At 36.8% G+C, this 12,482-nt stretch overlaps 1 non-coding gene across 1 annotated transcript; it reads right to left on the reverse strand.

Annotated features, from left to right (window-relative positions):
* Positions 1-8,815: 8,815 nt before the first annotated feature.
* LOC147509978 (small nucleolar RNA R71) lies at positions 8,816-8,923 on the reverse strand. Its single transcript, XR_015219677.1, has one exon. It is a non-coding gene; the product is annotated as a small nucleolar RNA R71 (small nucleolar RNA).
* Positions 8,924-12,482: the final 3,559 nt, after the last annotated feature.

Consider the following 12,482-nt stretch of genomic DNA (forward strand, 5'->3'; position numbering starts at 1 on the left):
AGTCTGGGATAGTAGAGTCTTCATATTATGTAACTTAGTGAAACCTTGTTATTTACTTTTGCTTCTACACTTTGTTTCCATCCTTAGCCATATATATATATTTTTTTTTCTTTTTCTTTGGCTTTTAACTCCTTTTATTTTTTATTTTTTTTGGAGTTTTTATTTTATTTCTATTTTTATTTTTCTTTTCTTTGGATGGGAACTTCTTTTCTTTATTTTCTGAAGCAATTAACTAACTTTTGTTTACACCTGTTTTTCTCTTCTTCTCTCTTCCTCATTCTATTCTCAGACTTATTCTAGATTGGGTAGGTTGCTTTTTTTATTTTGTTCTGTTTTTGTAACAGGGTAAAGGATTTGTGGTTTATGGAAGGCTAAAGAAAGGCTCAGAGGGGCGACTAGCGGAAAATAATTCATAGGTTTGAATTTATGGCTATATCGATCCAAAGAGGGCCTAAATTCTCGCTTAGGATATGGCATAGTGATCAAGCAAGTGGACGTGTGATTTCTCTATCCGGATTTTACTTCTCCCTTGTGTCATTTCTCACATGTTTCGCTCATATAAGGCTTTAGGCTATATTCTCACAGGATTTGTAGAATAAGTACTCTAGCCTAGATTTCAGAAACTTACTGCTAACAATCATAGATACTCATGTAATATATTTATAGATAGATGCAAAGATTATTACCTACATATTAACCTAAGTTTCTAACAATTATTCTCGATGCAAAAGCTAATGCGGAGACTTCTAGATTGTTAAGAGCATAGAAAGAAAACAATACCAATATTCCTAAGTGTATAGCATAAACTTATTTATTTATATTTTTGAAATTTTTTGAAACTTTAACTAGAAAACAAATGCATATTATACATATCTATATCCTAACAGATGCCTTAATTACACATGTTTCTATGCCCCAAAACAAGAAGCATGCTTTGTCCTCAAAGTATTGTAAATAAAGAGGGTAGGAAAAATACCATTGAAACGCGTGTGAAATTCGTGAACATCTGCAAAACAAAGTTAGAACGTACTAATATAGGAAATAAAAACTGACGCAACTCTATAAGAGTTCCACCCATTATGGGGTTAACCGAATTAAATTGCTTGGGACATAAACAGACACTAACAAAACTAAAAACTTACCTTATCTCCCGCTTAAACATCTTCCTCCTCGTTAATGAGACGAGGTTCCTTCGCATCCTGCCAGTCCATTATAATTTGCCACGCTTGCCGCCATTTATCATCTACTAATGCTAACCTATTAAGTGTTATTATGTCTTATGGGATGTACGGAGCGACCAATTGAGGCTGCACCTGCCATCCCGGCCAAGTCATTATTCGCAATGAGCGAACCACCCAATTAGTAGGTCCCATGACTTCAACCCTTTTCCAATCTGTGAATTGTGCATAGAATACAAGTAAACAACTACGCATGATGCGGCTTACCAACACAGGCATAAGAAGATACTTACACCTCATGGTTTGGGCTCTCTTAAGACTAGCGACTAAAACTCGGGGAAAGTCATATCGGCGACGTCCCTCATCTAAAGCGAGGAAAATGTCACCAAAGAGCATCTTGTTTGCGAAAATGAACCGCCATTCCCCAAAAATATTCATCGGGATGAATAACATGGTGGTGCCTACGTTTAGGGAAAGGCTACCAAGGGCAATGCTATATCGCCCCTGGTCCATTACTTTCGAAATACCCTCCCCATAATACTCATGGAAATATGTATAATCATAAAGATATGCATTATCGGTCGTCTATATGCCCATGTGTGAATAGGATCGATCGTATTGGTAATCCCGAAACTAAAGCGACCACATTTTTATCGAATTGATGTGTCGCGGTCTTCGACTCTACGGAGGAGAATTCTTGTTCTCCATCCCGATTACAATAGAATTTAACATGGTCGTAGAACCTGTGGTGAATATGAATCGTCATCACTTACCAGTAGATGACGCCATCCTAATCGTAGGATCCCGTGGTCCGGAACCAATGTCCATAGGTCTCGGTGCCCAACACATCTTCGAAAAGACTGTTCGTATATGACTATAGGAGATGTCATCTTAACTACTCTTTGAACAGTTCCAAAAATCCTGATCCGACCCTCTCGAAAATTGGAATTTCCCACGCTATCGTAAGGCGGTATGCTCCACATAGGCCGTCGCTCGTGGGTTTTAGAATTACAGTGTTTTGAAGCGGTCGCTCAAGGAGGCTGGTCGCGCTCGACAAAATTTTGTGAAAATGTAGAGGGCGCGCGCAGAGCTCGACGAAGCAGCGCGCCGTAGAATCTTTGGCCCCGGAGTTATAGAGCAAAAAGAAAGAAAAACTTGGAGTGGAAGGTGCGGGATGATGGTGGGGTGTAGTGTGGTTTGTTAGTGTAGAAAGAAGGAAGTTTAAATAGGTTCTGAGCTACCAAAAGGAATCGGCAAGTTTCCAAATTGTTTGAAGGCAATTTCCGGAAATAGAAAAATTCCAAACCCGAAAACGGAAACAAACCATTTCCATGATTTTCTATAAATCCTGGTATCTTTCATATTGGATTTAGAATAGTAACTTCTAAACTCTCCTAGATTTCATGCTACCACCACACAAATCATAGATATGCCGATATCAGCAAAATTATCAACCCTTCCTTCAAGACTACTTTACCGCGGATGATCATATAACGAATTATTATGCTCGGTATAAATATTACCACCCCAAACAAGTCGGAAGGTGGGATTAATGATAAAAACAAGTAGTACTTTCGAAATTAACCAATTATATTAAAAATAAAATTTAAATCCAAACAACATAAAACAAACACATTAATATTTAAATTTAACTACTTAATTAAATTTCAACTAATAAAACAATCAAAACTAAGAAATATAAAATAACACAACCGATGGTGAACACCTAGTTGTGTGATGAAGATGGACCCCGAGATGGAGATTGGCCCCGGATGGAGAATGGCTTGAACCATCTGTTTTTAGCGACGACGCCATGCCCATGGGACTCGGGCTGAAACAGAGTCCTCCACGGGTGGCATGCGTCGTAACATCTCTATTCGAACAAGCGATGTGCTTCCATCTCAACCCGAGTAATCGCATAATGGGCTTGTTGATGCCGGTGGATAGTCTCCCTATTAGACGGATATCGCCCCGAACCCTTTCGAGCATTTCAAGTCTCGCCCAAGGTTCGCTTTGCTTCTTTTCGAATTACAATCTGTCTATCTCGGATATCTTCACAAATACCATAAACGCTAACGCTAAGGCGCTTTGCAATACTTGCATCGTTCTAAATTAGAACTACATTTATCTAATGCATCGTCATCCGGACATGTCATATCCTCCTTTTCATCCTCCGACTCATCCATTTTTCTTCGACAACGGCCAAGTCTCTTGGATGCAATCCGTGATAGATACTTGCATTAGAATGCAATTTGATCTTAATAGGAGTAGATCTTGCGACGACTCTAAAGGAGAGAGAGCATGATCTTAGTGATCAATACGGGAAGAGGCCAAGCTCTTCCCCACTCCTCGAATCACATTAAACATTAAATCAATGATGCAGAAATTATACTTATTTGTTTGCAAAATCCAGAAACGTCGCGGACATTGCGGGGCCGATATCAATCGACTTTGTCTTTCCCCGAGGATGTTCCTACCAATCCACCGAGCTCTGACCGATTGATTGGTTCTCGTGGTCGATCGGGGGACGAATGAAATGTCGGATTGTATTCACCCTCCACGACAAGATCCTTCATCAAAGCAGGAACTCCAAAGATAATCGATTCCTGAATTGTCGCTACCGTGTTGCTTTCAAAGCGCAATTCCTAACAGTTCACCAACAACCGCCTTGTTACTTCCTCCTCGCCTCTTGCTACCTTTATGAAAATCCTATCCCCCTCCAATTCTCGCTTCTTATAAAATTGTTCTACCAAATCATGATGATAGAACTCCTCAGTCGAGTACCACAGTCCGTTCCAATGCCTCCTAATCATCTCCGCGTTGTAAAATGGCGTGAAGCTGTCGGAAACAAACGCGTGCTCCGGCAAAATTCTTCGTCGTAGCGCCATTGAAGTTTCTGAGACAACTAATGGTTTTGTAGATTGTGGGGGAGGTGAGTTTGAAGAAAAAACTACTAAAAACAACGGTGGTAGCGGTGGTGTTGAATTGGTGGCTGTTTTTTTTTTCGGAGTTGGGGTGGTGTTGGTAATGGTTTAGAGAAGAATTTAGTTGGATTTGATTATCTTGGTGTGGGTGTAGTTAGGTTTTCTTCTCTCTCTCTATTTTTTTTATTTTGGTTTTCAAGGTTTGATTTAAAATAGGTAACCGGCGGGATTGACGAAAAAGAGAGAAACCGTGCGTTTGTTTTTGGGAAGGAAGGAGACGCACAAACGTGCGTGCGGTTTGGGCCCAAGCCCAATATGAATTCCGAAATTTTCCGATATTTTTACGCAATTTCAAACTCAATTTGCCGTTTCGTTACTGGCCCGATTTTGGCGAATGAGTTATAGAAATGATCAGTAGAGAATTTCCAATCCAATGATCCATAAAACACTCAATTCCAACCATGGGTGACGTATATAAGGGTGGAAAAATGCCTTGAAGTGCGTGTATGACGTAAGTTATGCGAACGAAGGAAATCTAAGTTTATATTACGTCAACCCAATTGAACTACAAGTAATGGGCCTAAGCAACACAAATGAAAAGTTCGAGCAATCCAGATGGAGAGACCGATTGCCCACCCCCAAACAAATTTTTAAACACAAAATTTGTTCTAACGCGGGTCGTTTAAAGTCAGATTCCCAAGACTTGTTGGATTGCTATTTTTATGATTGAGAATTTTTTATTATTATGTATTTTATTTATTTATTTATTTTTTATTAGTTTATTATAAGATAAACGAAAAATAATAAATACATAATTCACCCCTTAGAGGAACATGACTCAAAAACCGAGAAAACATGCAAAAGTGGAAAATGTGAATTATGTTAACCGTGGACTTAGGATCCGGTACTTACAGCCACACACTCCATAGGGAGGGCCCGGTTACCTGAATGGTGTACTTACCACTATATGGAAGTGAAAGGAAGTACACCAATGACAAAGGTCAATCCTCATAGATTGGGTCCCCGTAAAAGGACTTCCTCTACATCGAGGACGAAGTTAAGTAAAATGTTTTAACCGTTGACCAATAACTTGAAAGGTACTATTGTCATTCGGATTTACCAAGGTGATTGCCCCGTAAGCGGTGACTTCAATAACTTAAAAAGGCCGACCAACGGGTTTTAGTTTTCCGGGAAATATGTAGGCGGGGAGTTTTAAAGCAAGACCTTTTGACCGACTACAAACTCTTTGCATACAAGATTTGCTTATCATGAACACGTTTCATGTTAGCTTTATAATCCTTTGAGATCGTAAGAATCGCCACGGATTTCTTCAAGCTCATTCAATTGCAACTTGCGTTTGACCTGCCTCATCAATATTGAAGTTAAGGCTTTTTATAGCCCAAAGAGCACGGTGCTCTAATTCAACGGGCAAATGACATGGTTTCCCAAATACAAGTCTAAAGGGAGACATACCTATAGGAGTTTTGAAAGCAGTTCTATACGCCCATAAGGCATCCGATAGACACTTCGACCAGTCTTTCCTATCAGGGTTTACAGTTGTTTCTAAAATCTTTTTGATTTCCCTATTAGAAACTTCTACTTGTCCGCTAGTTTGTGGATGATACGGAATTGCTACTTTGTGTGTAACTCCATACTTTTTCATTAGGGATGTGATAAGTGCTCAAAAGTAATGATTTATAACCCCAATTATGTGTATGTTAGTCTCCATTTTATATTTAAATATTCTAATATGATGCAATTTGAGTTTTTGCAGGTCAAAGAACCTAAATGTGAAATATGGAGGGAAAAGAAGTCAAACAAGTCAAAAAGGAGTCACTGGGAATTACAAAATAAAGGCCTAGGGCAAAACGTCATATTTGTCTCCATAAGTGCCAAGCCTAATGGGACTCTAAAAGAGGATAATAATTGAGTTAGAAGAGTCTTCAATCTGATCTCAAAGCCTTAATTTCGACTTCATAGGAAGATGAGATCAACATGGAAAAGAAGTCAGAGTTTCACAAGAATTAGAAACCGAAAGTCACGCCGGAAAGTCGCAGGCTTAGGAAATAACTTCTTGAGAAAGTGGGCCACGTCCCAACTTTGGTCCAACCGAATTTAACTTTTCCAGATTTCTTCTAGAAATATTACAGAGAGTTTGACACCAAATAAACATAGGATTCAGATCTCTATCCAAACGAAAGCATGTAAGCCAATATATATAAGGCACAAAACCCTCGTTTACATGATCTAGGAAATTTAGTTTTTGTATCTTAGATCTAGAATTAAGAGAGAAGAAAGTTCAGACCTTTTCACCATTAATAGCTATAAAGATTATTTCTTTTCATATTGTGTTCATAGCATAGTATGAGGGGCTAATCTCCCTTCTCTTGGGAGGGGAGATGAAGCCTTTTTCGTATGTTTTAGTTTAGTTCTTCTTCTATCATGTTTTAGTTTAAATCCCTCATTGAGTTTCTTCTTATTCGTCCATTGATCTAACGCTCCTGTGGAGGTTAGGAGGTCTTAGGGTAATTCAAGATTGTGTAGAGCCAAATACCACAAACCCTAGATTCTTTTCTTCTAGTTTTTAGTGTTCTAGTGTGATGATTGGATTCTTTATGGCACCTCAATTAGTTGTATGGTTAATGCCACATGTGGATTTTCCATGGCACCTAGAGTTGTATATTGAATGCCACTTAAAGCACAATTTGGTTAGATAGAAGATATCATTGGAGATTGAAGAAGTATTTGATGGAAAGATAGAAAGCACGTTGAAAGCCACATATTATCATCATGGTTATGAGCATAAGGTTTGTAGGTATGGTGAGTTTCTATTGGTGATTTATATTAAGCATGATAGATAGATCTATTAGACTAATTCTATGATTTTGGTGGATTCATCTCTCCCAAGATATTCTCTCTCTTGGTTCATATTCATATATTTAATTTAGTTTATTTTATGCATAGTTTAAATCTCAAATCAAATCAACCATATATTACTTATTACTTAGCCACATCTTTTACTTGCATCCATTAGAGTAATTTAGATTAGGAATTTCTATTACTATCAACTAATTACTTAGAGTAGGATTGATACCTTGCTAGCCACTATACTAATCAATATATATTAGGCTAAGTAAGATTTGCAAAAGATAATGTAACACAAACAACGACACAATTAATTACGTGTTATGTTTTTTTCAATGGCGCCGCTTAAATTGATTAGGTGATAGAATATTTAATTTAGATTACTTTAATTTAGGAATTCATATAGTATAAATTGCATATTTAGCATAATTCAATTAGATTTCATAGTAAAAAGTATTTCCATAAAGTTTAGTGTTTGTTTAACAGAAAAGAACAGTACAGAAAACATATTTATAAATTTCAAAAAAATTCTGAAATTTTACAGAGTTGATCTGTACAGTATCGGTAATTTATTGAAATTTTTTCAAATTTTTAGTGCTTGTCTTACCTGGGTAACTAACATCGTCTTTGCAGTAACCCGTTTTCACATTGTAGGACGCAAGCATCTGTACAAACAGTCGAGCAGAGTTATTTTCACATTAGCAAAAATTCTAAATTTTTTACAGGCGGAACCTCGACACGTCAGGAGCTTCCAGTAAAAATTTGAGTACTTTTTGACCTGTTTTGACCACTTAACTAGTTGCTTGTTTTCAGTGTGTTTCTGCAGCTTTTCAGGACCAAGGTCTCTGGAAGAACAATCGAGAAGAAGGATCTATAAAATTCTAAATAATCCAAACTTTTTACAGGATCATCCCTGACACGTCAGGAGACTCCAGTAAAAATTTCGTGATTTTTAGTGCTCTTTTACTTATTTATTCAATCGATTGTTTACAGTGTGTGCAGAAAACTTCTTCACTGGACTCTGCAGGATTTAACAGTATAGAAGAGGGACTTAGCAAGCTCCGATTGCTCTGATATTTTACAGACTACTTCCTGGACGTATCAGGTAGCTGCTATAAAAATTTCAAAATTTTTGGACTTGTTTTGCTTGCTGTAACAGTAAGTGCTTCTCTTCCACCGTGAATCCCCTGTTAGCGGTTTCATAATTAGCATTAATAGTTAGCATCATATAGTTTGATAATATAATTTAGTTAATTAATTGCATATTAGATTATTTTATAGCTTTATTATCTAGTGCATGAAAACTTGGTTTCGTGATTCACCTCGTAAACGTTTAATCAGAAGAGCTAATTCTTGTAACAATCTTCCAATTCTGGTTTTAGAGGAGAACACACCATCAAACTCAGGATCTAATTCTGATTCTGAAACACACACACCACTAGTAGATTTAGAGAATACACCAGAGAGAGTACAATTAGACACCATGGCTGATCAAAGAACTCTTAGCACCTTGTTTCAACCTATCGCAGTTCAACCACCAAACTGCATAGTGATGCCAGACAATAACAATAACTATGAGATTAAACCGACCATTCTTAATATGTTGCCAAGATATTATGGCAAAACAAATGAAGAACCATATAATCATCTGAGTAAATTCTTGAGCATATTAAGTACTTTTAAAGCACCTCATCTTTCACCTGAAGAGACTAAATTAAGGTTGTTCCCATTGACTTTTGAGGATGCCGCACTACGTTGGTATAGATCCCTACCCTCCAATTCTATAACTACTTGGGAGCAACTATCACAAAAGTTTATGAAACAATATTACCCTTTACGTAAAACTGAAGCCATGCAATTGGCTATTTCAACCTTCAAAGGAAAACCTAATGAAGAGTTTCATACAACATGGGATAGATTTAATGATTTACTTGTCCGTTGTCCACATCACGGTTTTGACATACTTAATATCGTACATTACTTTATAAAAGGTCTTTCACCTATGAACCGTCAGTTAATTGAATCAATGAATGGAGGAAGATTTACTAGTCTTACTCCTGATGAAGCCTACAATTTTTTGCAAAACTTTTCTGAGAGTTCTAAGGATTGGGCCAATAGTAGTGACCATGAGGACATGGCACGGGTAGATGGGGGGATGAGTTTTAGTAAACCAGGTATGTATGAGGTTAAAAATGAACTTAATGAGAAACTTGAAGGTGCCATTGCTAGTTTAACCACAGGAATCGAAAACTTAAATAAGAAATTTGATTCATTTACTTCAAACCCTCCAATGAATAATCAACCTCAACAAGCAATGAATGCTAATCAATTTTGTGAAAGTTGTTTTGCCACAGACCATGATACACTAGTTTGTCCAGTATTTGTTGCCCATAACTTTAGTAATAACTATAACCAAGATCCACAAAATAATTATCAATGGAGACAGAACATGTCTCCACAGCAAAACCAATATGGTTTTCAAGGTAATCAAGGGAACAATAGGCAACAATACATGAATAATAGAGGCGCAGTAATACCTTCTCCACAGTATTACCCACAACAACAACAACAACAACAACCAAACGTAAATAGAGAATCAGCTATTGATCCTATGGCTAATTACCAAACCCAACCCAACACCACAGATGAAACCATGAAAGCTTTAGCCACCAAAACTGAGAATGAATTCAAAAGAATTGACCAAAAATTTGATATTATGGCTCAACAAGTAACACAACAAATTTCTCAGGTAACTCAACAAATAACTCAACAGATGAGCCAACAATTCAATCGGATACTAGCTAGTCTAGCGCATTGCACCAAGGGAACTCTACCAAGTCAACTCAACAAAACCCTAAAGGTAGAAATGTTTATCAAGTTGAAACCACCCCTTCATCCGTACCCACAGAGGTAGTTAACTCAATATCTACCCTTAGGTTAGGAAAGAAAGTAGATAACAAAGTTGACATACCTGATTCTGATGAAGTTGTTATAACAAAAGATAAGGAAAAGCCAGTTGAAACTGAGAAAACCAAAGAGCAGGTAACCGAAAAAATTCCACCCGCACCATTCCCCTCTAGGTTAAAAGATAACAAAAAGGAAGCACAATATAATGAGATCATGAATATTTTTAAAAATCTACATATCAATATTCCTTTTCTAAGTGCAATTAAACAAATACCTTCATATGCTAAATTTATAAAAGACCTAGTAAAGAAGAAAACAAATATTCCTAAGGACGCTTTTATTGCACAAAGTTGTTCATCCTTTCTACAGAACAAAGCCGTAGTAAAACATAAGGACCCCGGTAGTCCTACAGTTATGTGTAGAATAGGAGAGGACTACACTGATCAAGCATTATTGGATTTAGGTGCTAGTGTGAATTTATTACCATACTCAGTTTATAAACAACTAGGTTTAAAAGACTTGAAACCAACAAATGTTAGACTACAGTTAGCTGATAGATCTATTAAGATTCCACGAGGAGTAATAGAGGATGTGATTATCAAGGTCTCTGATTTTTATTACCCCGTTGATTTTATAGTTCTTGACACTTTACCTACAAATGGAAACCAAATTCCTATCATCTTGGGTAGACCATTCTTAGCTACAGCAGAAGCTTTAATTAATTGTAGGAATGGGAACATGTCTATCACTTTCGGGAATATGAGAGTAGATGTAAACATATTTACACTATTTAGAAATCCTGACGATGATACGGAAAAGATGGATGATCTATGTGCAATACACACAATTGCTAATAAAAGTTTTAGGAACACTCACTACAAAGATCCATTTTTATCATGTGTATCACAATTAGGCATGAATTATAACAATGATAGTGTTATACACCATATTAATACTTTGCTAGACACTGGTCAACCTCATACAAAAATAGAAGACATTCGAGCATCTTTATGTCAAGCTACTTTTAATCGTAGATTTATCAAAGATTTAATTAAGATGACTCAGCCTCTACTAAAATGTATAGGCCACGCATGGAAAAGAAGAAAGATAAAAAGAGCAAAAATTGGATTACAAACAAGTTTTAAGTCTAGGGAATCTGACTATAAAAGACCCACAAATTAAAAAAAAAAAAAAAAAAATTACCTAAGCTAGTTAGGGGGTACCTTAAGTTTCCCCTTTGTGTCGGGCGACATTAAACGTAAAAGCTTTTATGGGAGGCAACCCAAGTAGTTTAAATAGATAATATCTCATGACAAGAAAATCGAACAAAAATAAAATAAAATAGATCGTGCATTCTGAACCTGTGGTTGAAATATAAAGCTAAAGAATTCACTAAACTCACTTTGCTTGATGACTCTTGAAGCTTTTATATTTCCTACTCGTGAATAGCTTTCTCCAAATCCAATTCAAACAATGACAAAGGACTTAGGATAGTCCAACATAACCCAAAAGACTAAATTTTTTCGCAAACAAAAAGAGAGAGTCGTAGTCTATAGAATTCGAAGTTAAAAAGGAATATAAATCTACCCAAATAATGAAAGTCAGTAGCTTTATGTTTCGACTAGGAGAGAAGTGGAGCACGTCTGAAACTTCTCCTATAAAGCTATACTTTGTAGCGTCTCCTGAGTTCACTATTTCAATACGTTCTACATCTCTTTCGTTCTGTATCTCATAGCCAAAACATGTCAGAAGAAATCGACCCATACTCTCCATATTTCACCGCTTTCAACGCAAATACCTACAAATTTTTTTCAAGCGCAAGTTTTATTTTCTACTGTCATGAGATTAGTTGCTTTTAATTATTTATATTATCAATAGTTTATGAATGTGATTAGTTTTTATGAATAAGAATGAAATTGATATGAGCTAAAAAGTGTATGCGCGATGCATATATATGCTATGTTGTGCGTATGTGTTATTGTGTGCTACTTAGACTAAGACTAGTAGAATCCTTTTATGCTTCGGACACAACAGAAGTAGAATCCTTTTATGCTTCGGACACAATTCCTAGTCAAAACACCCATATAAGTTCAATTTGGGCCTAAAAACTAAAGCAAAGCCCAACCGAACCAAAGAAGGGTCGATATATCATTCTCTCTTCTGCTCATCTTCTACCTCCAGCATAAAACACCACCACCAGAACTCATCACCTCCGTCATCTTCCTCCAGCCGCACTAAACCCTCCTTCAACCAAAACCAGAAGCTACGGCTTCATCTTCTAGTTTACCCAAGACGTGGCACACTTCCCAATCGGCAAGTATTAACTTCGGTCAGTTCACACAATGTTTTAAAATTAAAATTCTGGAACTCTAGATTTCCAAATCGTGGTGTTGGACGTCCTATTCTCCTGATAAGCTATCACCAAATTTTAGAATTCTTTAAATTCTAGAAGGTCTCGATTACATTCAATAGAGATGGTTTCTATTTTTGTCACTGTTACAATGTGGGAGAGAGAAGAACAAGAGGGGTGTCAGGTAGTTTCGGTTGTAAAGATGGGTAGATTATGAGTATTTGTTTAGGAATTGGAGAGAAAGAAGGTCCTGAACCT

This window comes from Coptis chinensis, chromosome 3 (assembly GCF_015680905.1).
Source record: "Coptis chinensis isolate HL-2020 chromosome 3, ASM1568090v1, whole genome shotgun sequence".
NCBI lineage: Eukaryota > Viridiplantae > Streptophyta > Magnoliopsida > Ranunculales > Ranunculaceae > Coptis > Coptis chinensis.